The 27890-nt window shown below is 35.6% G+C and overlaps 1 pseudogene; it reads right to left on the bottom strand.

The window, feature by feature from the left end:
- Positions 1-12562: 12562 nt before the first annotated feature.
- Positions 12563-18351, bottom strand: LOC117978887 (transmembrane protein 98-like; annotated as a pseudogene).
- Positions 18352-27890: the final 9539 nt, after the last annotated feature.

Genomic DNA, 27890 nt, shown 5'->3' with positions numbered 1-27890 from the left:
TCTGAAGTTGAAAATGGGTCTCACTGGTGTAAAGTCAATGTATCAGAGGGCATAGGGCTACTACTGGAGGCACTAAGATAGAATCTACTTCCTCACCTTTTCCAGCTTCTACAGGCTGCCAGCAGCTGTTAGCTTATAGCTCCTTCCTCCCTCTTCAAAGCCAGCAGTGCAGCATCTTCACATCCTTCTCTAACCTCTGCTTCCTTCATCACATCTCCTTCTCTCACCTTTTCCTTCCTGCATCCTTCTTATGAGGGTCCTTATGATTACATCAGTTCTACCCAGATTATCCAGGACAATCTCCCCATCTCAATATCCTTAACTTAATCCTTAAGTAAATTTCCCTGTGCCCTGTAAAGTAGAATATTCACAGGTTCTTGGTATTAGGATTTGGACATTTTGGGAGGGCCATCCTTCTGCTTCCCACAGCCAGAAACAAATATATTTCTAATGGAACACATGATTTCTTAAATAATTGTAACAGTTCCATTCCAGCTATTTCCCTTAAATCATATATTCTTGCAGTTTTCCATCCCCTAGAGTCTCTTTTTGCTTCAGGACATGAGTAGATAGAACTTCATTAATGAGACAATAGGCTGGAAGAAAGGTTCCAGGTGAAGACTATACTAGTGAGGGGGAAAAAACAAAAATACTGTGTTTTTGGACTCCTCCAATATTATTCCAGTTGTTCCACAAACAACACACACACACACCAGTCTATCTTTCTCTTTATCAATCTATCCGTCCATATAACTACCTATCTATTTAGACATTTATTTTTCAACATGATTTATGGTGCCTCTTTTGGTGTTTAATTTTCTAAATGTGCAAACATCTGCATTTTTTTATGAAAGCCTAAAATATGTATCATAAGCATGTCATATTATTAAGCATGTTTTGAGATCTAAAACCAGTTAGTGTTCTGTAAACTGAAAATAAGTAATAAGGTGTTTTTATATTCTCTAAGCCAAATATTCCAACTTACACTTTTATTCTACAACTAATTATCAAGTGTCTACAAAGTGCCAGGCTCTATTCTGGGCCTGGGGATTTAGTAGGACCAGAAACAACAACAACAGGAACAACAAAGGCTAACACAAATATCTGTCTTTATGGAGCTCACAATTCAATAAGATAGCTGAGCAGTAAGTAAATAAATAATAAAACAAGGACAGTATAATATGTCACTTAATGATAGTGCTACAGGAGAGTGAAAAAAGGCAGGAAAGTGGGGCTAGGGGCAGGAAGGTTCCAAAGGAAACTGCAATTTTAACTATGGTGGCCAGACTCAGATGCTTTGCTGAGAAAGTATCTGAGCAAATAAAAAGGAGGTGAGAGATAAAGACTCAAGAGTATTTCAAGAAAAGAGTCTTTGGTGGAGGAAGTGGAAAATCCTAGAGAAGGAAATGAGATTTATTCTTTGAGAACATTAATTCTATCTTTTAACTAATATTTATTGATGGCCTCAAATGGGTGGGGCACTCTTACATCAGTACACAAAATAAATCCCCTTTCTTCAAAAAACTTATATTCCAAGGAATAACTTGACTTTCCTTTAATTTATTCTACTCTGTCATTTTTCTGAAAATGAGGGAAAATCAATTTTCCTGTTTATGAAACAAGAATAGCACGATAAGCCCAAAAGAGAACTTTAGAGATTATTTAGCCAAAATGTATAAAGTACTAAGAATCATTTCTATAGAATAATGATTGGCCAGTATAATCACCACATTGAAATATTGGTTTTAGTTTGCTTATTGTTAGTTTGAATTTTAGTTCCATCGCATCTAGGCCTTACATTTGTAGGGCTTCAGTCGGAACCAGATGATATTTGGAACAAAACTGATTTCATGAAGATGATTTCCTAGAGTCTAACACCCAGTAAATGCAGTCAGTTTATTCAAACATTACACAGTTTCCAGAGTAATGTATGTTGCACAAATAAAATAAATCATGGATTTAGAGAGAAGCTGCTAAGTGTTGTCAACTGGGCTGTAAATGTTTCAACATAATAAACAGTACAGTAGAATAGAAGTAGCTCAAAAGCTGAAGATTTCAGTTTGTGATGCAGGGAAAAAGGATCTGATTTAGGTAGGAAAGAAAAGAGAATTTTAATGATGGAAATGGTCTAAAAGAAATCGCATATATTACGGTTGTCAGTGTGACAGATGGTGAGACTGTATATAATAAAGTCAAAAGATATTTTGACAAGAAAGAAGATGGATCTGACAGTTCAGAAATCAGAATCCTGGGCAGTAAAAAATGAGAAAAATATAATTGAATGTGTGCTCAGCTGATACATAGTTAATTTTACACAGCCCAAGGCAACAGAGTATGGGAAATGGTCAGCAGTGTTAGCAGACTTGATAAAACAAAGAGAAGAGGACGGATAATGTGAAAACAAAGCAAAGGAAGACAACATTCTACCACCTGTGAAATAGTATTTTCAGTAAATTATTTGAAAAAAAAAACAGAAACTAACCCATCTGAATCCATTCAAAATGGTCATTTGAACAATACAGGGTTAGATTTAAATGCTATTATACTTTACATAAATATACAACATCCCTTAAAGTAAAACTAATTTTTTTCACAGCTACAAAGGAAATACATTTCATTAACACTGTTTCTTAAAATAATCCTAGAAAACAAGGTCTCTTTTTGACACAGGTATTTGAATTTCCTTGGCCATTAACATCTTGTAACTACCATTGTTTTAAGATATAATTCTATTTAAACAAATCTAAAAAGTGATAGATTCTTTAGAACATGAATAAGTTATATAAAGGATTACCCATGTTTCTTTCAAAAAGTGACTGTGTTATTCGCCTGATGTTATGCTAGGCTTCCGTATTGTTATCACAGGGACACTCTCAAGTATAGCTTAAAAATACACTTGTCCTTCACATTCTTAATACTTTTAGGTCAGTATATCTGTAGCAGCAACCCCTTATGTTAAAACTTGGAAAGGGTAAAACATAATGGCTTCATACTGAAGATTTCAGGAGGGGAAAGAAAGGCCCTAAGGGAGAAAAAAAAAAAGAAAGAAACTGGTTTAAGAACACACAGTGAGCATGGGCAGAGTGGACACATCGAGGCAGACATTCCACCTGTGTAGTCCATGCTCTTAACAACTTTGCCATAACGACTTATGAGCCTTACCTGTGAAACATTCCCCATCATTATCCTTGTCAGTCACATGTGCATTTACAACAGGAAAATGAGACAAATATCTAAATGCTTTCAGAAGAAACCCAACAGTAGGAAAAAATACCAGAAATGAATAGTGTCTCTATGTTGTTTTTGTAAAGGACAGAGTTCTCAGAGATATTTTATGTGTATAGATGAAACTAAAAACGGCACTGCAGGATGCTTTAATAATCTTTATTGCATCATATTTGTGAAAATTATACTACATCACTGCCATCTGTAGTGATTCATAAATCACATGGCAATAAAGCCTCCTAATAAATCTTATGCCCACTCTCTTCACATTATTGATCCCTTTTATTTGCCGATGCAAGAACTCTTCCATATGTTGATGCAGCATCCGTGATCTATGTATCATTATCCTTGATGTCTAATAGCATTTTCTATAAATCAATATCCTTCCTCTTTGAAGATGGTCCTGCAGAATGAGTTGCTATATGCTTGTGTGAGCATCGCTGAAAGCCTGGAGGTGTGGCATGGCTTGCCATTCCCTCATTAGTCTGAGGAAATTTGTAGGTGATCGTTTGTGGATCTTCCATGGGTTTTGTCACAGCCTCACCCTGTTAACTCTATGTTCCTAGTGAGTAGCCTCAGCAGTTTTAGCCTAATCACTGCACTGTGCCTAGTGGTCAGCAGTCTTGGATCTGTGCTTATCATCTGATACAGCCCTGTTCCACTACTTGACACTCTCCTTAACCATAACCTCCTGGTGGTCCCACTTCTATCAGCCTCCATCTGCTAACACATCAATCACAGAGGATTTGTTTGAGACTCTTAATACCTCATAATGTTATAATCATTGTTGGTTTTTTTTTGTTTTGTTTTAACATTTAATACAAGGAACCTGCTGTAGTGAGAACATACTTAGTGCTGATTTGATAGTAAACTTGAGGAGCCGATTTAAGCGATTGTAGGTAAAGTCGGTTATACACTAGTTCTCTAACCCATTCAGGCTGAGCCACTTACAGAAAACTCAATCTGCAGTGTTGTGTTATATTTCTTTTGCCTGCCAGCCTCTCAAAGCACGTGCAGTTTTGACAGTTTTTTTGCCTTGCCTGCTAGCCAAGCAGGTGACAGAACATTGCTGTAAAAGAAACTGCTTTGGATAGCTTTCAACGTTAAATCACTAGCGTAGATTTTTAATGTTAAGCAAAAAGTCCATGGTGCAAATGGAAGTATGTCTGCCTTCATATTTCACAGACTCTTAGCCTAATATGTGTTTGATATGCTATCACCTTAAACCACTAAAGCCATGTGCTGCTCAAACATCATAAAACATACAATCCTATTTTTCTGTAAAGAATAGTTTACATCTGAAGTCAGATTTATTTTGAAATTTCACATGCTAACACAAAGCATTAATGTTGAGTGGGAAAACTATAGAATCTTTAGAAAGGTATCAGAATAACTTCAAAATGAATTTAGCATTTTTATGTATTATATATATATCATCTGATATGAACTGAAAGGATGAAACCATTTAATAAAGGTTAAAAAAATAGCATTTGTGAGCCAATAATGACTTCAAAATTAAAACAAATAAGTAACATTCTAATAATACAGGTAATATACCACTTTTAAGAAAAATAATTTGTAAAAGGTGGCTTCAAATTTTGCTATAGAAATTATGGAAAGAACAACTTAATCTCAAAATCTTTTCTAGTATACCCAAATAAGCTGACTAAGAATTTCAACACTAGAAACTTAACAAAAATGAAAAAAACAAATCAAACAAAAACTCCAAAATACAAAAATGTAAAAGTGTATATTTATTAGGGTTAATAAATAAAGAAGAAAGTAAAAGAAGAGATAACACAGAATGCTTCTTCCCTCTAACCACCCATTTCTGGTCACAGATGGGAAAATCTTACATTTAAGATCCTCTCTAATATAGATGTTGCTTGTAATATGTAGGATATTAATAGTTCCCTTTGGACCACGATATTCTTGACAATAAGTCCAGTAAGTCCTACAATTCCTTATATCCAAACAGAAAGTTATTGTAGTAGAAATGGGTAATCAAATGACATTTGATTCATTCACTCATTCCACTCATTGAGGAGAGGGTTTCATGTTTTGTGTTACTTTCCTATCATGTTCTCCCAGCCCAACCCCTTCCCACCCATCAGAATAGGGGCTAATCCCCCAAAGTATCATATCTTATTGACTTATTTACTCAGACTCAGAGAAGCAATGATTTAAGGCATTAAGAGCTCAACTGATTTATCTTCCTAGAGAAATGAAGTACTTCTAAAATAAGAGTCCAAATATTCATATGCCCTAGCCCTATTATGAATACAATATTAAATTTAACTCATCTATTCAGGCAAATAAAAATAATCGTTGTCATTTTGACTTCAAAGTGTCCTCTGACTTACTCCTCCAAGTCTTATTTCAGAACTAAACAGCATCACCATCCACCAAGACCTCCAGCACAGAGGAAGCAGGAGTCATCATTGATTCTACCTCATCCTCAATTTATATCCATGTCTTATTGATTTCACCTCCAGTAAATGTTTAATCAACCTCTTCTGTTTAATCAAGCTTTTTCCTTCTTCTGTTTTTACATCCTACAATTTCCTGAGAGCTCTCCTCATAAAACATAAAATTAATCATGTAGCTCCATTGCTGATACATTTAGGTGGCCTTCTAATGCCTACAAATTAAACCCAAAACCTTTATCACTATGCAATGTAAACAAAAGTGTTTCAACATGTTCCATTTATAATGATCACTTAATGTTACAGGTTCAAAAATACCCCTATTCTTCCCAAGTATGTTGACTTGACAATATCCAAGACTTTGGTCTCCCTCATTCTTTTCCTTCTTTATAAGTTGTCTTTCATCTTCTTCTCTGTCAAACAAAATTCAACCAACCCTCGAGGGCCCAATTCAAATCTCACTCTTCTTTTATGAGCCTTGCTCTATACACTCTTTCCCCCACATCACCTCTTTTTCTAGAAATTCTAATTATTTGGATGTTATGATGTGTGATGAATGTCTTTTAACAATTTACATGCCTGCATGTAAATGAGATTCTGGAGGGCAAAGAATATCTAATTCATCCTTGAATCTCAATATTTCACACATTGCCTAGCACTGGAGTTTATAAATGTTTATTGAATCAAGTAAAATTCTCTAATCTTTTAAATATGCAAACATGATCTATGTATCTTATTTAAATAAATATGGCTCATGACTTGGTAGCCAACTATAGACAGATATTATAAAACTATATTGTTTAAAGTTCTGTCATGGTATATTTCTACCAAAATGTTCAGATAGAAAAAGAAGAGATTCAGCTGGAAATGCTCTTGTAAAGAACACTTTTATTCATGATAAATAGAAGAATATAGCCCTGACTAATTCAACCAGAAAAGTCCTTTTGTAGAATTCAATCCTATAACCCTATTCAATGGAGTTAATGATTGTTTCACATGAGTGATAGTAATATGTTAAGATTTATAGAAGGGTGTGCAAGAAAACATAGCCGAAAGCAGATATAATATTTAAAATATAATTCCTGTAGAACGAAAACAAAATCTATAAGACAGGGCTCCATAGAAACATAGTGTTCCATTTCAGGCTTTCAAAACAGATTTACAAATGAAACATTTCATAAACAATGAATAACATGCACTTAAGAACCTCACACAGAGGAAAATTGCAACTGAGCATGCATGTGTAATTTGCACTACAGTAATCTTACTTTTTAGCAAATGCAATGAATCCTGTCACCGAATGGTGAGCAAAGTGATGGGTGGCATACTGATGTTACTGAAATTCTCTCCAGAGGAATATGGATACAAAAATATAAGTGTAATATTTTGTACATAAAATTTTTAATTGCCAATAAATATAAATAAATAATTTGAAGCTTGTTTTCATCAAGCTATCGATACGCTCTTTCGAAGAAGCCACTCATAAGACTGAGGAATTAGACATATTAAATTCTTAAAGTTTTATCTTGGAGGTGGGACAATGCTCATATTTCTGCATTGCGTAATTATGCTTTTTTTTCAGAGATACAATTTCCTTCAGTTTTCTCACTTGCACAAAGCATGGAATTCTGGTACTTAAAAAATTTATTAGACTTTTAGTTTGTTTTATTTCTTTGCATACATATAAACCATGGGTTACCAGCTGTTTACAAGTTTACTCATGAATCTCAACTCTCCTGCACTGACCTATCATCAAACAGTAGCCATATCACCTACCAGTTCCTCAGGGAACACATGTTATTGAAGCTACTTTTTTCTCTTTAAATGTGTTACAAGTAGTAAACTATATAATTATTTTCCGGAAAAAAAATCCTTGAATTTCTTGTAAATGAAGATAAAAATATCAGTTGAATTAAATAGTGAAAAGTAAAGGTGAGGCTTGTTTTTATATTTACAAAGAAAACCTAATTAGTTAATCATCTTAGCCAACAACATCTTAGCACACAATCTCATAACACAATGTTTAGACAACGACCCAATCCTAGAACATAGTATGGACTTCATTTATGGTTATTGAACCAAAGGTGATGACATAGATTTTGTAAAATAACTCAGAGGAATAAGTTGTTTCTTTACAAAGTAGCCTAATAAGTACTTTGTCCAAAACAACCTACCTATGTACCATGATTCCTGTCAGCTACATCATCACTTCTAATTCTATTTGAAGATACAATTGAAACCACTACTGAAGCAGGAAATTTCCCTGACCCCTTCACGGGTGGAAACTGGAATGCATGGGCACTGGAACTAGCTGGCTGCTTCTTCGGGGCGGCAGGAGTGGACTCCCCTGGCTCAGTCTCACTGCATTCCACCCCTCGAGGAGGGGAGTGCAGGTGAACAGGTGCAGGAGCCAGGGCAAGTGCTTTTGGGCATTGGCAGGAGCAAAACTTTGTGCGGGCCCTGTGGCAGTGTCTAGTGAGGAGTACCCATGACCCCTGAAGCCCCAGAGGATGTGTGTTACAGTGTTTTTTTGTTTTGTTTTAAACCTGTGTAAAAAAAATGTAAACTAATAAATACTAATAGCTTTAAATACTTAATTCAATGTTTCTTCTCTTTTTATTTATTTATTTATTTTTTCGAGATGGAGTCTTGCTCTGTCGCCCAGGCTGGAGTGCAGTGGCACAATCTCGGCTCACTGCAAGCTCTGCCTCCCGGGTTCACCCCATTCTCCTGCCTTAGCCTCCTGAGTAGCTGGGACTACAGGCGCCCGCCACCATGCCTGACTAATTTTTTTGTATTTTTAGTAGAGATGGGGTTTCACCGCATTATCCAGGATGGTCTCTATCTCCTGACCTCGTGATCCGCCCACCTTGGCCTCCCAGAGTGCTGAGATTATAGGTGTGAGCCACCGCAACCAGCCATGTTACAGTGTTCTTTTAGTTTTGCCATCTGTGGACAGCTTAAGTCTTAAACAGCTCGGTGGGCCCCCTGCCTTTTCACGTGTGGTGGTTGCTCTCCACCAGCAAGGGCAAAGAGTCAGTGTGACAGTCTTCACTGTCTGCACCCATGGCTCCTGAGCTCTTGTTCAGTGTCCAGGAAAAATCAGGTCTTACTAACGAATTGGAGGGTGGTGAATGTGGAGGATTTTATTGCTGATGAAAATGGCTCTCTGTGGGGAGGGGAGCTGGAAAGCAGATGGAGTGGGAGGGCAATCCTCTCCTGGAGTTCAGCAGTCCTTGGCCAGACTCCTCTCTGAAGCCGCGCTGTCAAGTTGTCTCTTTGAAGTCAAGCTGCTTCTCTTGGATATCCAGTTGCTTCTCTTCTCTGCTCTCTGCTGATGGAGACTGGGGTTTTTATGGGCACAGGATTGGGGGCAGAGCGGGCCATAGGTGGTTTTGGAAAAGGCAACATTCGAGTGGGAAAACAGGAATACATGTTCTCACATTGGGCCACGGTTCCAGGTTTGAGGGTGGGACCCTTGCCAAAGACCTGCCCTCTTCTGCCCAGAATTTCCCTGCCTCCTATCCTTATCACTACTAAGGCTGTATTGTATCAAGAAACCCAAGTGAGATAAATTATATTATTGCTTAATAAGTATTCACTTTCTATCCCCTTCTGTGAAAGGAATATATTCCCTACCCAATTGATGTTGAACGTGGCTATGTGACTTGCTTTTTTTAATGGGATGATAGTGGAAATTATGTGAGTAGAATTTGAAATGTGCTTGTGTGATTTGCCTTGGTCTCCTGCACTTTGATCTTTTTTTCATAAAAAGGATATGTCTCAGCTATCTTCAGTTTCAAGAAGGATGAGAAACAAGTGAATGTAGTTCACAGCTAGAAAGCAAGCCTAATTGCGCCAAATCTAATGTAGCTGAACTCATGTCAACCCATAGATGAGTAAGAAATGGAAGCTTATTGGCAAGCAGGTTGGTAAGTAGTTTGGTGTAAAAGTAATCATGTTTTTTTGTCCGTAAAAGCAATGGTAAAAACCGCACCAACCTAATACATGCCAATGAGTTTTGATTTTTTTTTTACACAATGTTATTATGGATACAAACGACCGATACACCAAGGAATAAAAGCATTTCATCAATACACAAGGAGAAGAAAGAATTTTAAAAGTTACTTAATTGTGAAACTATTGGTTTAACTGGTAAAATAGTTGTACAGGTGAAAGTTTAGTTTTGTTATGCATGTAAAGACATTAATAACAGAAGATTTTGAAAAGTAAAGCATCCAGTGAGAAAATATAAAAGGAAAATGACAAATATAGAAAAATCTTAGGAATGTTATTGGTGAAAGGAAGGAAAAACTAAGAGTGAAGCTTGAAGGGGTATTAGAAAACGGAAGCCTTGTTAAATTTTTGTTTCTTTTTTTCTTTAAAGGAATAAATGATCTAAATATATTTACAATTAGAAGAGAAATATCAATGAAGCAAGAGCCCTAAAATGCAAGGGAGGGACTTATTAACTGATTTCAAACAAATCTTTGGCTCAGCTGAGTTGTGAATGACACTGCACAAAGTGAAAGAGAGGAAACAAACTTACTCTGAGACAGGAGGAAAAAAGAGTAATGTTACGGAGAAGTTCTAAAGACATAAGGAAGCTGTGATCACCTAGATATGTTGAAATGACAAGATAGATAGCAAACAAAGGCACTTGTGCTAGATGACCTATATTTGCCAACATGGGATAAGGAGATTGCATGACTGAATAACTTGGAGAAGAGCACAAACAACTTTTACTTTTACTTATTTATTTTTTTTGAGATGGGCATCCCGCTCTCTCGCCAGGCTGGAGTGCAGTGGTGCGATCTTGGCTCACTGCGACCTCAGCCTCCCAGGTTCAAGCAATTCTCCTGCCTCAGCCTCCGAGTAGCTAGAACTACAGGCACGCGTCACCATGCCTAGCTAATTTTTATATTTTTAGTAGAGACAGGTTTTCTCCATGTTGGCCAGGTTGGTCTCCATCTCTTGACCTAGTGATCAGCCTGCCTCAGCCTCCCAAAGTGTTGGGATTACAGCCATGAGCCACCATGCCCGGCGTGTATCAATAACAAAGATGATGGTGACAAGAGCAAACTGTCTGAAAATTCGATGCTATTTATATTAGTAATACTACAAACTCTTAGTCTTGTTAAGATTAATTCCAATATGTGATCTTAACGTAAATTCGAGGATTCATTTGGGGCAGGCAATTCAATGTCTAGGGTCCATTTACTTCTGCTTTCCTGTTTTTAACATAGGGCAACTACAATTTCATCTTGGAGAAAAGAAAATCATAGATTTTATCAAATAACCTCATCTTTTACATGAACAAGATAACTATTTACTTTCTCTTTAAAAATAAAGCATACTGAAACTGGACCCCTTCCTTATATCTTATACAAAAATTAACTCAAGATAGATTAAATACTTAAACGTAATACATAAAACCATAAAAACCCTAGAAATCCTAGGCAATACCATCCAGGACATAGGCATGGGCAAAGATTACATGACTAAAACACCAAAAGCAATTGCAACAAAAGCCCCAGTTGACATATGGGATCTAATTAAACTAAGAGCTTCTGCACAGCAAAAAACAAAACCAAAAACAAACAAACAAAAAAACAAAAAACAGAAAACTATCATTACAGTGAACAGGCAGCCTACAGAATGGGAAAACATTTTTGCAATCCATCTGACAAAGGGCTAATATCCAGAATCTACAAGGAACTTAAATAAATGTACAAGAAAAATACAACACTATCAAAAAGTGGGCGAGGGACAGGAACAAACACTTCTCAAAAGAAGAAATTTATGCAGGCAACAAACATATGAAAAAAAGCTCATCTTCACTGGTTATTAGAGAAATGCAGATCAAAACCACAATGAGATACCATGTCACACCAGTTAGAATGGTGATCATTAAAACGTTAGGAAACAACAGATGCTGGAGAGGATGTGGAGAAATAGGAATGCTTTTACACTGTTGGTGGGAATGTAAATTAGTTTAAACGTTGTGGAAGACAGTGTGGTGATTCCTGAAGGATCTAGAACCAGAAATACCATTTGATCCAGCAATCCCATTACTGCGCATATACCCAAAGGATTATAAATCATTCTACTAAAAAGACACATGCACACGTATGTTTATTGCAGCACTGTTCACAATAGCAAATATTTGGAACCAAATCAAATGCCCATCAATGTTAGACTGGATAAAGAAAATGTGGCACATATATACCATGGATTACTATGCAGCCATAAAAAAGGATGAGTTCATGTCCTTTGTAGTGACATGGATGAAGGTGGAAACCATCAATCTCAGCAAACTAACACAGGAACAGAAAACCAAACACCACATGTTCTCACTCATAAGTGGGAGCTGAACAATGAGAACACATGGACACAGGGAGAGGAATATCACACACTGGGGCCTGTCGGGGTTGGAGGGCAAGGGGAGGGATAGCATTAGGAGAAATACCTAATGTTGGTGATGGGTTGCTGGGTGCAGCAAACCACCGTGGCACGTGTATACCTATGTAACAAACCTGCATCGTCTGCACATGTATCCCAGAACTTAAAGTATTAAAAAAAAAAAGATATTATTACCTCCTGAACTGGATTGCAGAGAAAACTGTAAATGTTTTAACACACTAGTGTTTCTACTGCCAAATTCCTGTTAGCTTATTAATTGCATTCCATATACACCTTTGCAAATGTTTGCCCTATAGTCTGTTTATAAACATCTTAGATATGGCAGAAATTTAAAAAAAGTAAAAGATAGAGATAAAAAACAACATTCATATGAATTATACTAATTTATTTTTATTTTTGAATTCTTATTTTTTGAGGGAATCATAAGTATAAATTTACTGTATACCTAGTGGCGTATAGTAAAACTGTAGGCATAAGGATAAAAGGAAATAATAAGCTTTATAGTGCTCAGCTTCAAACCCAAACCTCTAAATAAGAGGACAGGCTCAGATACCTCAGGGATCAGGCAGATCATACGAATAAATGAAACAGGCAAAAAAGAGTACAGTCTTGCCAAGAGAGGCAATCCCTACTTAACTCCAACTGATTGTTCTCATTTGAAAACACAAATCACAACTGCCAAATCTGATTGTTCAGGAGAAGCCAGAAATTCTGATGTTTAATGTGAAACCTCTAGATTTCTTATATGATAGCACAATTTTCTTGAAAACACTAGGGAATCTAAATAAAGCTGACCATCTATCAGTTTCAGTGCTGTGTTGTGCAAATGATGAATGGCATATCCCCTAATTGTGGTATTAGACTGCCTCTCATCAGCCACAATTTGTAATTGCAACAATGGCATCACCAGATAGGACTCTCCTGCTTTGCTATGCACACATTCCTGAGCCCTGGAGAACAACTAACTCTACAGGAAAAAGTGGAAGGCTCATCTAAGCCATTCTTGCTAGCTTTCATGACTAGCTGCTGGCCTACAGGCAATAAATTCCCAACTGCTCCTGCAAGAAGGCTTTAGGGCCTGGGAGGTCTTTATCTGGTTCAGAAGGCAAGGCTGCTTCTCAAAGCACCTCCAAGTGCTTTGGGGCCCCTGTTCAGATGGCAGGCATTTCTGGTTACCAGCACCTGATGACTGACAGGAGCAGGGCAGTCGTACTCACATCCAGGAGCTTGGTGCTTAACAGATGGTACACCGATTTCACAACATCATCTACTCTGGGGATGATCCACTTGGCCACCACAATGATGCTGCTGACAGTGGCTGAAGTCTTCTTCTCAGCCTCTGAGCCCGTTGTCATGGCAACAAGTTTTTCTCTCAAAGTGTGACAAATCTTCAAGATGACAATGCAGTGGGACATGAGACCCAAGGCATCCTAGATCCAGTCTTCATTCTCCAGAATGGGCTCTATGCCAGAGTGGGCGATGATGACATCATCTAGTTCTAACTCAGAGAGCTCAGATTGGGTCTCCATGGCACCCAAGAGACTCGTAATGGGCTTGGAATCATAGCGCTGCAGCAGGTCTCCTGGCCAGCGGTAGCGCTGCACTCAAACCACCACCAAGACTGCAAACAAAGCCAGAAAGATGGTAGCCAGCACGCTTATGGCAACAATCACTGTGGCCTTCTTGCTTCTCGGTGGCTCCTGACTTAGTGTCACTCATATCCTCCTCATAGGCTAAATTTTCTGAACTGTAGATGAGCAGTCCCATGGCGGTGGGAGCAAGCTATATTAATTTATTTTTTAAAGAAATGAAGAAGTATTTTTTAAATACCACAAAATATGATACCTTCAATTACGTTTAAAACAATAAAACAAACGAAACCCTTAGATGACAAATCCTAGTAACAGTATTATATTATGGTGCTTACCCAATCACGAATCTTCTGCCCATATTGCAGATATTTTAAGGGAAAAAAAAACAAGTAGAAACAAACAAAAAAATAGATTTACTGCTGGCCATATGGAGAAATTCTATTTTCAATAAATAATATAATTCAGAAAAGCTTTGTTGAGGACTAAAGCGAATAAGCACTTTGTAACCTTTACTTCCAAGAAACATTCCTTTTATTATCCATGTAAGTTATCTATAGAAAAAAATATTTCTAGCATGTTTTTATTTTTTTTTAAGTTTTGTTTGAAGCTTTGAAGTATTCCTTAGCAATTTGTGTTTGGAGAGAAAAACTAGATATCTGGCATATGCAATAGGCACAACTTTTAGTTTGCAAGTGTTTTGATGTGATTTTTTCCACTGAAAATATTGCTATAAGAGCATAGAAATCAGAATAAGTTAAATCAATCTCCTTATAAAAAATTTTGGGGTTTGTGTAGACAATCTGTTGTAAGTTGTTTATGACTATTTCTAAGTATTTCTGTTACCCATTTACAATTTTTTGTAAAAGTTGAGGCCATTCTGCTCCATTTTCTCTAAGTTCTCTCTCAAGGAAAAAATAAATTCTACCTAAAACTACACTGGAAAGTTTGTATATGCTCGCACATGTGTCCACATGGGGAAGAGTAGAGATTGGAGAAAATGTTCACATGGACAGGAAGGGGTATTACTGTGCCCTCTCAGAAATAAAGAACAAAATCAAGAACACTATGATTTTTCTTAATTTTAATATATCTTTTGAGTATTTGTATATAGTGACATTCTCATTAACTATGATTTCAGAACAATAGGAATTCTATATTTATTATTCTATTATTTTTCTATTAGTTCTTTCTCTCTAATGTATGTTGCACAGAGGTATGCTTATATAAACCTAAATATGTTAATGAGATGATTAAGACATAATATGCACTATATTATAAGACTGAAGTGTCTAGTCTAAATGACTTACTTTATGGTACAGTATAGGTTAAGTTTTCTGACTTTTTTTTTTTTTGAGACCCAGTCATGCTCTGTCGCCCAGGCTGTAGTGCAGCGGCGCAATCTCTGCTCACTGCAAGCTCCATCTTCCGGGTTCACGCCATTCTCCTGCCTCAGCCTCCCGAGTGGCTGAGACTACAGGCGCCTGCCACCATGCCTGGCTAGTTTTTCGTATTTTTAGTAGAGACGGGGTTTCACCGTGTTAGCCAGGATGGTCTCGATCTCCTGACCTCGTGATCAGCCTGCCTTGGCCTCCCAGAGTGCTGGGATTACAGGCGTGAACCACCGTGCCCGGCCAGTTTTCTGACCTTTTTTTCTGCCTCCTGTGCACTATCTTATTTATTTAAATTTGGATAGTGACACAACTGATCTGAAAATTGCATGAATATACTCCTTTCAGATAATAATACATCCATGAGAAGAAAAAACACAAAATTTGAAAAAAATTGTATAACTTATACTTTGTCTTATTTAAGTATTTCTACTACATAGCAAGTAAAGTATTTGAGTTTGATTTCACTTTCTTAAACTGAAAGGAAAATGATTGTACACATTTGAATAATATATTATTGAAACCTTAATGGTATTAGGGAAATATCAAAAAAGAAATATTTACAATTGTTACAATTGATGGATAGTGTCTGACAAAAGTATTTATTTTTTGACATAAATGTAGTTTGGCTATAGATGAAGTTGTTAGGTAGCAATTTACTGTTGTGTATAATATAATAACCAATAGATACAAATTCCTATTTCATGGAGGATGGAAATAAAGACAAAATAAAGAACTATGATCACACTGGGAGACTGAAAACATAAGCATATAATTAGATTAATTTAAATAGAGCTTTTTTGAGTTACATATTTCAGTTACAATCAAACCGATATCTTAGTCCTTGAAGTTCTATAAAAGGTGAATTAAATCTAATATATGCAATTGGTTGTATGCTCGAAAATTAGTTACTGAAATTCTCAAGCCCTTTCTATATTATTACAAAGGTTTTCTTCTGATGGCATATACTACTGGTTAATAAAAATTCACAGTAAATTCACTGAAAATATAACAATTTAAATTTTAACAATTTTGAAACATTCCACACTGGATTTGAATTTATTCTTTCCATTCCCTTTTCATTACATGTTTTAAGAAACTTCTATGAATATTACCTTTTATAAAAATGAGATACTTAAATACATTACATATAAATAGAAATCATGTAGTTAAAAATAAAATTCTATTTTTGAGTATTGAATGAACAATGAGGAAACTACTGACTTCCTAGAATATTTTAGATATATTCAAAATAAAATTCTCTAAAGAGTGGTTGAAGAAATAACTGAAATGTTAATTTCTTAAAACAGTCTTTACTCTTTTAGTGGTATTGCACTAACTCTGTGACTCAGTGACAATAAAACTACTTTAAAGTATTTTTCCTAGAATCATTACAGAGTATTGGTTACAAAAGCTTCCCCAAACTTGTTCCTCCCTTTGGCCCATTCTCGTAATTGTTACTATTTTATCTTTTCTGTAGAGTCTTTCCTGGTAAGTCAAATATTTTCCTGTTTTTAACATTATATTTCTATTGCAAAATGAGTCCTGCGTGAGGTATTTCTATATTTTCGAATTAGCAGTGTTTATTAAGTGCATATGCCAGTTCTCACCACTGTGTCAGACACTGAGTCAAGGCTGGACTATACATGAGTGAGCAAAATCAGATAAGGGAAGCTTATTATTGAAGAAGACAGAGAATAAGGTAATCACACAAAGAAACATAAAATAAAAATTCACAATAATTCCTACAAAGAAAAATTGTATAAAAATGTGAGGGACGTGTCCTTTTCTAGGAAACAGAAGAATACAACTTATCATTTTATATTACCTTATGATGTTTCATTGTGTATTTTCATTTTATATTAGTATAGTTTGCCTTTCAAATTGTGTGTCACCCAAATTGTGAAGAAACAATGTAATGTACTATTTTTTATTCATCCCTTTGAATCTAGGCACATAAAAGGTGTGTCTGTAGCTTACTACCTGCATGAAGACCAATATCATTTTTTGTGATAGAAATCTTATAATAATCCACTGTGATATAAAAAGTTTCTGGATGTGCATCTTTAAAAATCATAAAATGCATTTCTTTAGCAAAACAGCCTAATCAAATATCATTGATATCAGTATTCTTTTCTTTTCCTAATTCAATATTCAGTTTTCTTTTTTTAACTGTATGTTCTACTTTAGTAAAAGACCAAGTTTTATTGGGTAAAATATAATTTCTGATGTTATATAACGGTCCATTTTAAACAAAATGCAACCACGCTTTAACCTGGTAGAGAAAAACAATGGTAATTCATTATCCAATGATCATTGCAAAACATTTATCTGAAGCAAAATCTGGAAACGTTCACCTCTCTTTTCCTAAAGCTGATTCAGCCACAAAGATGGCATCACAAGCTTGGCACTTGGTGTAATTTCATTTTCTGCTGTCACCATCTTGAAATTTTTAATATTTTTATCTTGGAATGTATGTTTTACAAGTGAGGTCTGATAGGTCTGATAGGACAATGGAACATGCCAGTGAGCAGAGCTGCTTCCTTTGTAGACATCACGCCCAGTTTCTTATGAACACAGAATTCTTGTGGATCCACAACATGCAGGAGTTCAGGAAGACTCAGATCTACTACAAAGTCAGAGTGTTGCATGAACCATCGAGTAACTGTGATAAGGAAAGGGAGCACTGACATCCTCAAGAGGTCACAGTTTCCATTTGAGCAATACTTGCTTTAACTGTGGAAATAATGCAATGATGTTCTATCATGAATGAAAAACTCTCCATATCCTTTATTTGTTTTACTCCTCCGTATTAACCAACCATCGATGCTCAAAGCCATGGTTCCTTTTCCTTATAGTCTTTCTTTAGCTTATCACTATGCTAAAGGTATAGAGGTTGGTAGCATGTGTACTATCGAGAAGTGAAATAAAAACAATTGTGTTAGTTTGTGCAGTATTTCCACCATTCTGATAAGGATTTGATGTAATTTAGATATTTGTCCCCTCAAAACCTCATATTGAAATGTGATCTCCAATGTTGGAGATGGGGCCTGGGAAGTTGTTGGGTCATGAAAGGGCTGGATGGGGCTGGATCCCTCATGAATGGCTTGGTACCCTCCCTACAGTAATGAATGTGTTCTCACTCTAATAGTTAGCATGTGTCTGACTGTTTAAAAGAGGCTGGTACCTTTCTTGCTTCCTCTTTCCTTGTGTGACAGGTCTGTTCTTCCTTCACCTTGCTCCATAAGTAAAAGCTTCCAAAAGCTTTAACAGAAGTCGAGCAGATGTTGGTGCCATGCTTGTACAACGTGCAGAACTGTGAGCCAAATAAACCTCTTTTCTTTATAAGTAACTCAGTCTCAGGTAGCTCTTTATGGCAGTGAAAAACAGACTAATGCAGGATAAAATATGTGTTGTGGAATTTTGGTGATGCTACTTTCAAGTTAAAGGCCCTTATATTTGTATAGGAAATGGCATTGCACAATAGAAAATGAACAGTTTAGTCTATGTTCATATTTGAAAATTTTAATTTTTCTTTATTTAAAACAACAATAGTGGCAATTTTAAAAATATCATGACAAGATGAGAGAAAGGCCATGCAAAAAACGAAAAAGACTCAAATTTTAGTAATTTTTTTGAGATGTAATTTTGCCCTTGTTGCCTAGGATGGAGTGCAATGGCACGATCTTGGCTCACTGCAACCTCCGCCTCCCAGGTTCAAGAGATTCTCCTGCCTCAGGCTCCCGAGTAGCTGGGATTACAGATGCCTGCCACCACATCCCGCTAATTTTTGTATTTTTAATTTTAACCATGTTGGCCAGGCTGGCCTCGAACTCCTGACCTTAGGTGGTCAGCCCGCTTCAGTCTCCCAAAGTGCTGGGATTACAGGCGTGAGCCGCCATGCCTGTCCAGTAATTTAACAGTACTTTTTTCTTCCTGTTTGTACAAGAGTGTCCTTTTTTTCACTCTACTGAGCTGGACCTCTATAGCCTCAGACAATCAAATACTCTTTTTCATCATACAAGGTAGATGGGTTAGTCATGCAACAATCATTTCAGTCACATCTCAGTAAATTTATGATAATCACTATTTTGTTTTTGAAAACTAAAACTATTCACTCACATTAAGAAATTAAAACCATGCTGTGATGCCATTTACTGGAGGAACTTGTAATATAGTAGTTTAAAATCTAAACAAGAGACAAAGGTGAAAACTAAGGACAATTATCTGTGTATACCAACCAAGGAAGATAATTATTTTTATGAGTTAAACTGCAGGTTTTTCTTTAAAGACTAAAGTTTAGCAATAATGATCATGACCACATATAAAACAATTTCTATGGTGCTAGTATCAAAATGTTCTTACCAGAAAGATCTGTTTAGGCATCTTAATCTCTAATCGTATCAGACAGATTGCATGTGTACTAAAGTATTCAAATTTATTTTCTCTATATCCCAGTTGTACCTATTGTTCTTTGCTAGGTAATTCCATTCAGAACCATTACTTTTCTATACAACAGAAGCACCTAGAATAAAAACCTTGATTGTTTTCCTGAATAATATTTAAAAATTTCTATTTACCACAAAATTCTGTAAGGATCTTAAAACAATACCGACATTCCTTCAAATTCTCAGAAATTCTAAAATGTAATTTACATAAATGTTAGGGTCCTAGAATAACCCTATTAGGGTTCCTTCATCCATTTTGTAGGGGCAGGGGAAATATAAACAATACTATTATTAGGAAAATAAGTGAATAGGAAATAATGTTTTTAAATTCTTATTTTATTTTAATAGTTGTTACACACATTAGGCTAAGGTGTTAATAATAAAAACATATAAGAAACTCTTAGAACTCATTAGCAAAAAATCAAACCAATCAAAAATCTGGTGGGGGGTGTATTTCTAGGGAGAGGTAACTAAATGGTAATTGCTAATAAAACTTACTGATTTCTTTTCCTAGTCTTAGGAACTTTCTTCAAGCATTTAAAGTATGAAGAGAAAGTATTCTTTCTCCTCCTCATCAGAACCCCTAGCACAATCTACATAATCACAATAAATTTACATAAAATACAGTTATGAGCAGTTCTAATACATTTCCTAAATCTTGAAATACTTTATTCTATTGTTTCTACTATATTTTCAAATTATAAAAAAAATGAGAATGAATTATCTTTGTTTTATACTTCAGTATTAGGTCATGGAATCTACATAATGGTTAAATGATTATTAGTTTCTTGTATTTCAAACACTCATTAAAAGCTTATATATTCTGTTCACCTTGGAGAACAGGTGATCTATAGAAGCAGAGCAAAATAGTTTCTGTGTCCATAACTTTTAATGCTAATCTTTATTTTAGTTTACTTTGGTACCTAAGCAAACCTATATTCTAGCATAATTAAGCAGAGGAGAGACCATAGAGCACCTACACCACAGAACAAAGTAAGGTGATGGCTCTACTCTGGTTGTCACTTCCCATATGTCTGTGAGACACATTATCATACATGCCTGTCATTGCACAGTAACTTTGAACATCCAGCTAAAATTCCAGAGTCTGTCCAGAAAGAATATGTCCACTTTTTTTTTTTTTTTTTTTACTGAGTCTCGCTCTGTCGCCCAGGCTGGAGTGCAGTGGTGTGATCTTGGCTCACTGCAAGCTCCGCCTCCCGGGTTCACACCATTCTCCTGCCTCAGCCTCCTGAGTAGCTGGGACTACAGGCGCCAGCCACCACGCCTGGCTAATTTTTTGTATTTTTAGTAGACATGGGGTTTCACCATGTTAGCCAGGATGGTCTCCATCTCCTGACCTCGTGATCTGCCCGTCTCCGCCTCCCAAAGTGCTGGGATTACAGGCGTGAGCCACCGCGCCTGGCCATGAATGTTCTTAATGACATCTAGCATGGTGAATCCTTTTCAGAACGTTTTTGATTGACTTTGTCTAGATCTATCAGAGAAATCACTGCCTATGACAGCTGCAGCCTTATGAAATGTATTTCTTAAATAATAATACTTGAAAGTCAAAATTACTCCTTGATCCATGGGCTGCAGAAGGGAAGTTACGTTAGCAGGTATGAGAACATTAATCTTCTTGTACATCTCCATCAGAGCTCTTGGGTGACCAGGCACCTCGTCAGTAATATTTTTAATTTTTTTTTCTGCTCAGTAAGTCAGAAAAACGGACTTAACATATTCAGTAAGCAAACTGTAAACAAATGCGCTGCCATCCACGCTTTGTTCCATTCACAGAGCACAAGCAAAGTAGATTTAACATAATTCTTAAGGGCCTTACAATTTTTGGAATGGTAAATTAGCATTGGCTTCAACTAAAAGTCATTAGCTGCATCAGCCCCTAGCAAGAGGCAACTTGTCCTTTGAAGCTTTGAAGCCAGGCACTGAATTCTCTCTATCTATGAATGTCCTAGATGGCATCTTCTAAGAAAAAGGCTATTTTATCTACATTGCAAATCTGTTATTTTGTTAACCAATTATGTTAGCTAGATCTTCTAGATAACTTTCTGCAACTTCTACATCAGCACTTGCTCCTTCACCTTGTACTTTTATGTTATGGAAATGGCTTTTTTAAAAAATTAAACATTATGAAGCAACCACTGCTGGCTTCAGATTTTTCTTCTGCAGCTTCCTCACCTCTTTCAGCCTTCACAGAATTGAAGACAGAGAGTCAGGGTCTTGCTCTGGATTAGAGTTTTGGCTAAAGAGAATGTCATACCTGGTTTGATCTTCTATCCAGATCGCTAAAACTTTCTTCCTAGGAGCAATGAGGCTGCTTCTGTTTCTTACTATTTACACGTTCACTGGAGAACCACTTTTAATTTTCTTCAAATATTTTTTTATTTGCATTCAAAACCTGGCTATTTGGTGCAAGAGGCCCAGATTTCAGCCTGCCTTGACTTTCCATATGCCTTCTTCAATAGGCTTAGTCATTTCTAGCTTTTGAGTTAAAGTGAGACACATGTAACTCTTTCTTTCACCTAAAAACTTAGATATCAATATAGGGTTATTAATTGGCTTAATTTTAATATTTTTATGTCTCACCAAATAGAGAGATTTGAGGAGAGGAGAGAGCTAAAGAAGAGCGAGTTTGTGGAGTAGTCAGAACACACATTTACTGATTGTTTGCCATCTTATATGGGTGTGGCTTATGGCCCACTCAAAACAATTACAATAGTAGCATCAAAGATCACTAATCATAGATCAGTGTAACAGATTTAATGACAATGAACAAATTTAAAATATAGTGAAAATTACCAAAAAGTGACCCAGAAACACAAAATGAGCACCTACTGTGGCAAAAATGGTGTCAATAAAATTGGTCAAAACAGGGTTACTAAATACTTCGCTATCTTGAAGTGTAATATGATGAAGTTTGACTGTACTTAAAACTGATCGAGAGAGTAGAATTTATGTTAAATGTTCTTCACATACACACAAGTAATAATAAAGGAGGCAGTAGAAAAATTTAGGAAGTGATGGATGTGGTTATGTCCCTGATGGTAGTGATGGGTTCACAGGTGCATACTTATTCTCAAGCTTATTGAGTTGTAAACATTAAGTATGTACAACTGTTTACATGTCAATCATATTTAAATAAGACAATTTTAACAACAAGAAAGAAATACTCCCCTGAGAATTTCAGGACCTCAGAGGGAATGGCTCCATGATGCACACAGGGAGCTTAATCGTGTGCATTCATTCAGTTTTTCAGTTTTGTCAAAGCTTCTCACATCACGAGGCAAGTATGAAAGCCACAAAATCACCGGTGATAAAGGAATTAGGTTAACTGCAAATAAGAAAATTTAGTAGTGAATACGGAAGACTTAAGATTAAAGGATTTAGTCTCTTTCCTCCCATACTGTGCTATCTGCTAAGATTTACTTCTTTGTCTGAGGACAGAGTAGACATCTAAAAATGACCTCATTTGAATTATCTTCTAGTGAAATGAGATGGAAACCGAGGTGACATTCAAGCAGAAACAAAATGAACAAATGTGATAAACCTAAGTTTACAGCATAAGACTAATATCTGCTATAAAATTACATTTTAAAGATCTACTTATTTTATAGAAATAAGTCTATAATTTTTTTGAACCTTACTGGTAGTGCCTACAGAACCATGGGGTGATTTCATAAATATGACATGTGTAGGTGACAAAAGACAAAAGGCACCAGGCCCAATCTAAAATGTCTTTTAATTTCACATCTGGCCAAACCACATAATTGCTACAATTATGTAAATGAAAGTCTATATTTGGCAAACTTTCATATAAATTTTATTGGTTATAGAAATAGTAAATAATGATTTACTGTCAATTTTCAATTTTTTTTCTAATGGTAAAGAGCATTCTTAACTATTGATATTTTTGAAAGTTATCTTCACAGAATGGTCCATGAAAAGCAGTTCTGACTGCTTTTCAAAGTATCTGTAGTTATTTTACAGTAAAAGAGATTTTTCATCTCATGAGATCAAACAGCATGGAAATAGGATATTTGTGAAATGTAAGAGTGTTATAAATTCATTGATTTAAATATCCAAAGTTCTGGAGAAGTTACTTGATTTTTTTGTTTATTTTATTGGAAATACTATCACATTACATAAGGGTTAGAATATTTAGAATTGTTACAAAAAGTGTCAGAAAATAATTGATAATCTTAACTTAAAAGGAACAAAGCACAATACCAAATGAATAAGGGGGAAATGATACCAAAGTACTGCTCTTCTGTAGATGAAATATAAGTGGCTATCAAACTTTAGTGATTGTTACATTACTCTAAAATAGAGAATACTATCATATCATTTTCTATTTCTAGAATAATTCTATAATGCATAGATGACTCTTTGTAAACTTTGGTATACATTCTCTACATTCATGTCTTTACATGACATTAAAATATTGATGAAATATGTGGCTTAATTGGCAATCTTGGCCTAAATTAAGCTATTATGAAGAATCTTATGTTTCTAATATTCAAAAAAGCATATTTTGCCATTCAATGAGCTTTAGAAACAACACAGTTTTTAAGCAAATCACCTAGTAGCATTATTGAATCAATTCTAGTTGGTAAAGAAATCAGAAAATGGGTCGTAAACCACTGGGGCTCCACACCACTAATCTATAAATTCAATTTTCCAGTTAAAAGAGACTTAAATCCCAAATTGGGTAAGACTTGGAGTGAGAAACAGATGCTGCTTGTTTTGTGCTTCTAAGCCAATACGGAATCTCTGGAGGCTGTATTCAAGAGACCCAATCAAGGCATCTTATCACCTGCCCAATATTGGGTTATTCTAGACATTTTCTAAGACTCCTCTCACATGTTCCTAGCCAATATAGTAAGTATAGTACAGTTTCAATGTCTATACGCAACCAGTATCAGAATTTACGGAAGTAGACTAAAAGTTAAACAATCTGGCATTTATATTAACAAAATTAGTTATTAAAACTTTAATTTAGTAAAACTTGAACTAAAAACATGTATGTGTACCAAAATGCATGCACATTATATATGCAGATTAAAAGTAATGCTAGTTTTAGAGTGTATACACTGAAAAAACAGTTCCCTTTTAAGAAGAAATAAAATATGATTGAGAAATTTTTATCTCAGGTACACTTATTTTAAATTTAAAAAGTAGAGAAAAAATCACTTTAATTATGCGAATTGCTAAAAAAAAATTTGACAAAAATTGCACACTGAAAGCTCTTAAACATTATTTCCAGATATACTGGAAAGATTTTTCTTCTCAGTATTGCCAAATTATTTGAAATAGATGTTTGTTATTAAAAACTCTGGAACAGTTATGAAAAAATTTCTATGTATATTTTCTTACTTCTCTAAAACTCTCATAAGCAGCATGAGGGGAAACAGTGTGTCATGCACCCTACAGCCCTTGTTTGTCCTAATGGGAAGACAGAGTGCGCTCATCATATTTGAGAACATTTTCACACAATTTCAAAAAGAAAACTCTTTCATTTTTTTCTTTGAAACATTTCTAAAAATACTTCAATTTAGTTTTCCTAAAAAATTCTGAAAAAACTCTCTAAGCATCACAATGACTGTTCTGAGATATGTATAATAAAAATACATGTTATTAATAAGATGTTAAGAAAACCAGGATTTTCAAAGTCAGTACATAAATATCAATATACAAAATGGCAGTCATTTATGGGCTTAGTAGGTGAATAGTGAATTAAAATGTGCAAAATAAAAAATGCAGTTTATTTTGTTAATGAATATTTAACTATTTTATTAAAGTGAAATTTATATAACAAAATTTAGCCATTTTGAATTGTAAAATTCAGTGGCATTTAGTATATCATAATATTGTATAACCATCACCTCTATCAAGGTTCCAAAATATTTTCATAACCTTCCAAAAATAGACTTTACTCATTAAACAGTTACTTAAGCGACAATATTTTAAAACTTGTTAGCCACTGTAATCCAGAAAAATGGTACCACTATGTATAAAAATAAGCAGTTACTTAAGCAATAATATTTTAAAACTTATTAGCCACTGTAATCCAGAAAAATGGTACCCCTATGTCCAAAAATCCAGAAGGGGAAAATTTCATATGGTTTTTGAAATCTTATAAAGGTTCTCCATTGGCAAGCATTATAGCTTTTGTTTTGTTTTGTTTATCTGGAATAAAATTTGAAAGCAGCTCTAAGTGTCGAGAAGAATCAAATCTGATTCCCTTGAATAAAGTAGAGGGATAGATGTTATACATTTGATCTCATTCCATTTCATTGCAAGCATCACACATATCCTTAGGAAGTCCTTGAGTAGTAGCCTCCAAAGGATAGAGTGTACCTTAGGGAATGCAGAACAGGCACTGCTGGGATATAAGAAGAAAACATTGAAAGTTTTATTTCTCATACTTTAAATTTTTTATTTGAAGTATTGCTGTGGTTTGACTAGCAATACCCCAAATAAAAATTTAGAAGTATGAGAAATAAAAGTTGAATATTGTTACAAGGGCAATTAAATTTCAACATGAGTTTCAGCCAAAACTTGTGTTGAAATTTAATTGCCCTTGTAACAATATTAAGAGGTGGGACTATTAAGCGATGTTTAGGCCATAAGGGTTCCATCCTCATAAGTGGATTAATTAATACTATTGTCAAGGTTCATTATCTCAAGAATGAGTTCCTTATGAAAAGAAGAGTTTGTCACCCCTACTTTGCCTTCTCTTTGCCCTTCACCATGAGATAATGTAGCAAGAAGACCCTTGCCAGATGCTAGCCCCTTGATATTGGACTTCCTAGCCTCCAGAACCATGAGCCAATACATTTATGTTCATTAAAAACATAACACATCTGTGGTAGTCAGTTACAGCATCATAAATAGACTAAGGTTTGATTTTTAAACATTTACAATATAACACTACAGTAACACATTTATGTGTTTTTTAAACCAAAACAAGTCATAGGAGAACATGAATAAAGAATTTAGGAATCACTGGATGTCTAGTATCCATCATGTTGTTTCATGTTGATACCTCTTAAGCATTTTGAATTGGCTCCACCACAAGGTCTATTTTTAGCAATTTCCATACAGACTGTATATAGGCTGATGTGCTTTTGTGGAGGATAAAGCAACTTTGTCAGTTCATCCATCACTAATAATCCTGATACTCAAAATCCTCCTGTAGGTTGTCCAATGCCCTTTGGCATAGTCATAAATATACATGCAATTTTAGGATTATAAGAATTTGGAAAACTTAATCATTTCAATTTGCTATGGCTGATTAATTCTGCTATGGTCTATGGTATTGGAAACAGAAGAGTACTCAGATTTCTGGCTGCTAAGAGCTTTCCTGCCTGGAGCTGTCTTCCTCAAAGCAACAGCTTGGGGAATACAAATTTTCTACCACTACAACCACTCTGCAGGCCACCCATCTGTAACTATTCTCTGGGTAGAACAACAGTTAGAGTAACATACTTTTAGGTTAATTTTTGTGAGTGTAAACTTATAACTGGATGATGAAAAGCAAGTAAAACTACTTTGTAATTTTTGGTAAGGATCAATGGGTTATATCATCTAGGTCCAGAGTAATTTTTAACTACCGTTAATTTCCAGAGAAGGCTTTCCCATAGTCATTCCATTAGTCCAATGCTTATTTGAAATCTTTTCTCTTCTCTGCATTTTTCTTTCTGGTAACCCTTATGTTGGCATCATTTTTGACCTTGTAGTTCTGTAATCCCAGAATCTTTTTTGGTTTGTTTTTGTTTTGAGATGGAGTCTCACTCTGTAGCCTAGGCTGGAATGCAGTGGAACAATCTCCACTCACTGCAACCTCCGCCTCCCGGGTCCTGGTTCAAGCAATTCTCCTACCTCAGACTCCAGAGTAGCCGGGATTACAGGCACGCATCACCATGCCCAGCTAATTTTCGTATTTTAGTAGAGACCAGGTTTCACCATGTTGGCCAGGCTGGTCTTGAACTCCTGACCTCAAGATCTGCCCACCTCAGGCTCCCAAAGTGCTGTGATTATAGGCATGAGCCACCATGCCCAGCCCTAGAATCACTTAATAGCTCCTTCATTTCTCTCTCTGATCTGTTTGAGCCATTAGTGTACCTAGGGGAAAGACATAGCACATTCAGGGATTTACATTGAAAATTCTGGTTCTTTATACTTGTGCTTTAGGGTTTGTGCACAGAATTAGAATGACCTTCTTTATCTTTTACAAAGTCTCTCAAAAAAGGAATACATGATTGGGAGTGGGATAATTGGATTTGTCACTTAAATTAAAATTCTGTTTTTATGCCTGCTGATGAACATACACTTTGTCAGTTGTTGGTTACTTCTCTTTGATGTTTTTCA

The sequence above is a fragment of the Pan paniscus genome, chromosome 5 (genome assembly GCF_029289425.2).
Source record: "Pan paniscus chromosome 5, NHGRI_mPanPan1-v2.0_pri, whole genome shotgun sequence".
Lineage (NCBI taxonomy): Eukaryota > Metazoa > Chordata > Mammalia > Primates > Hominidae > Pan > Pan paniscus.
The sequence above is the reverse complement of the archived record's forward strand: the minus strand, read 5'-3'. Positions and strand labels throughout refer to the sequence as shown.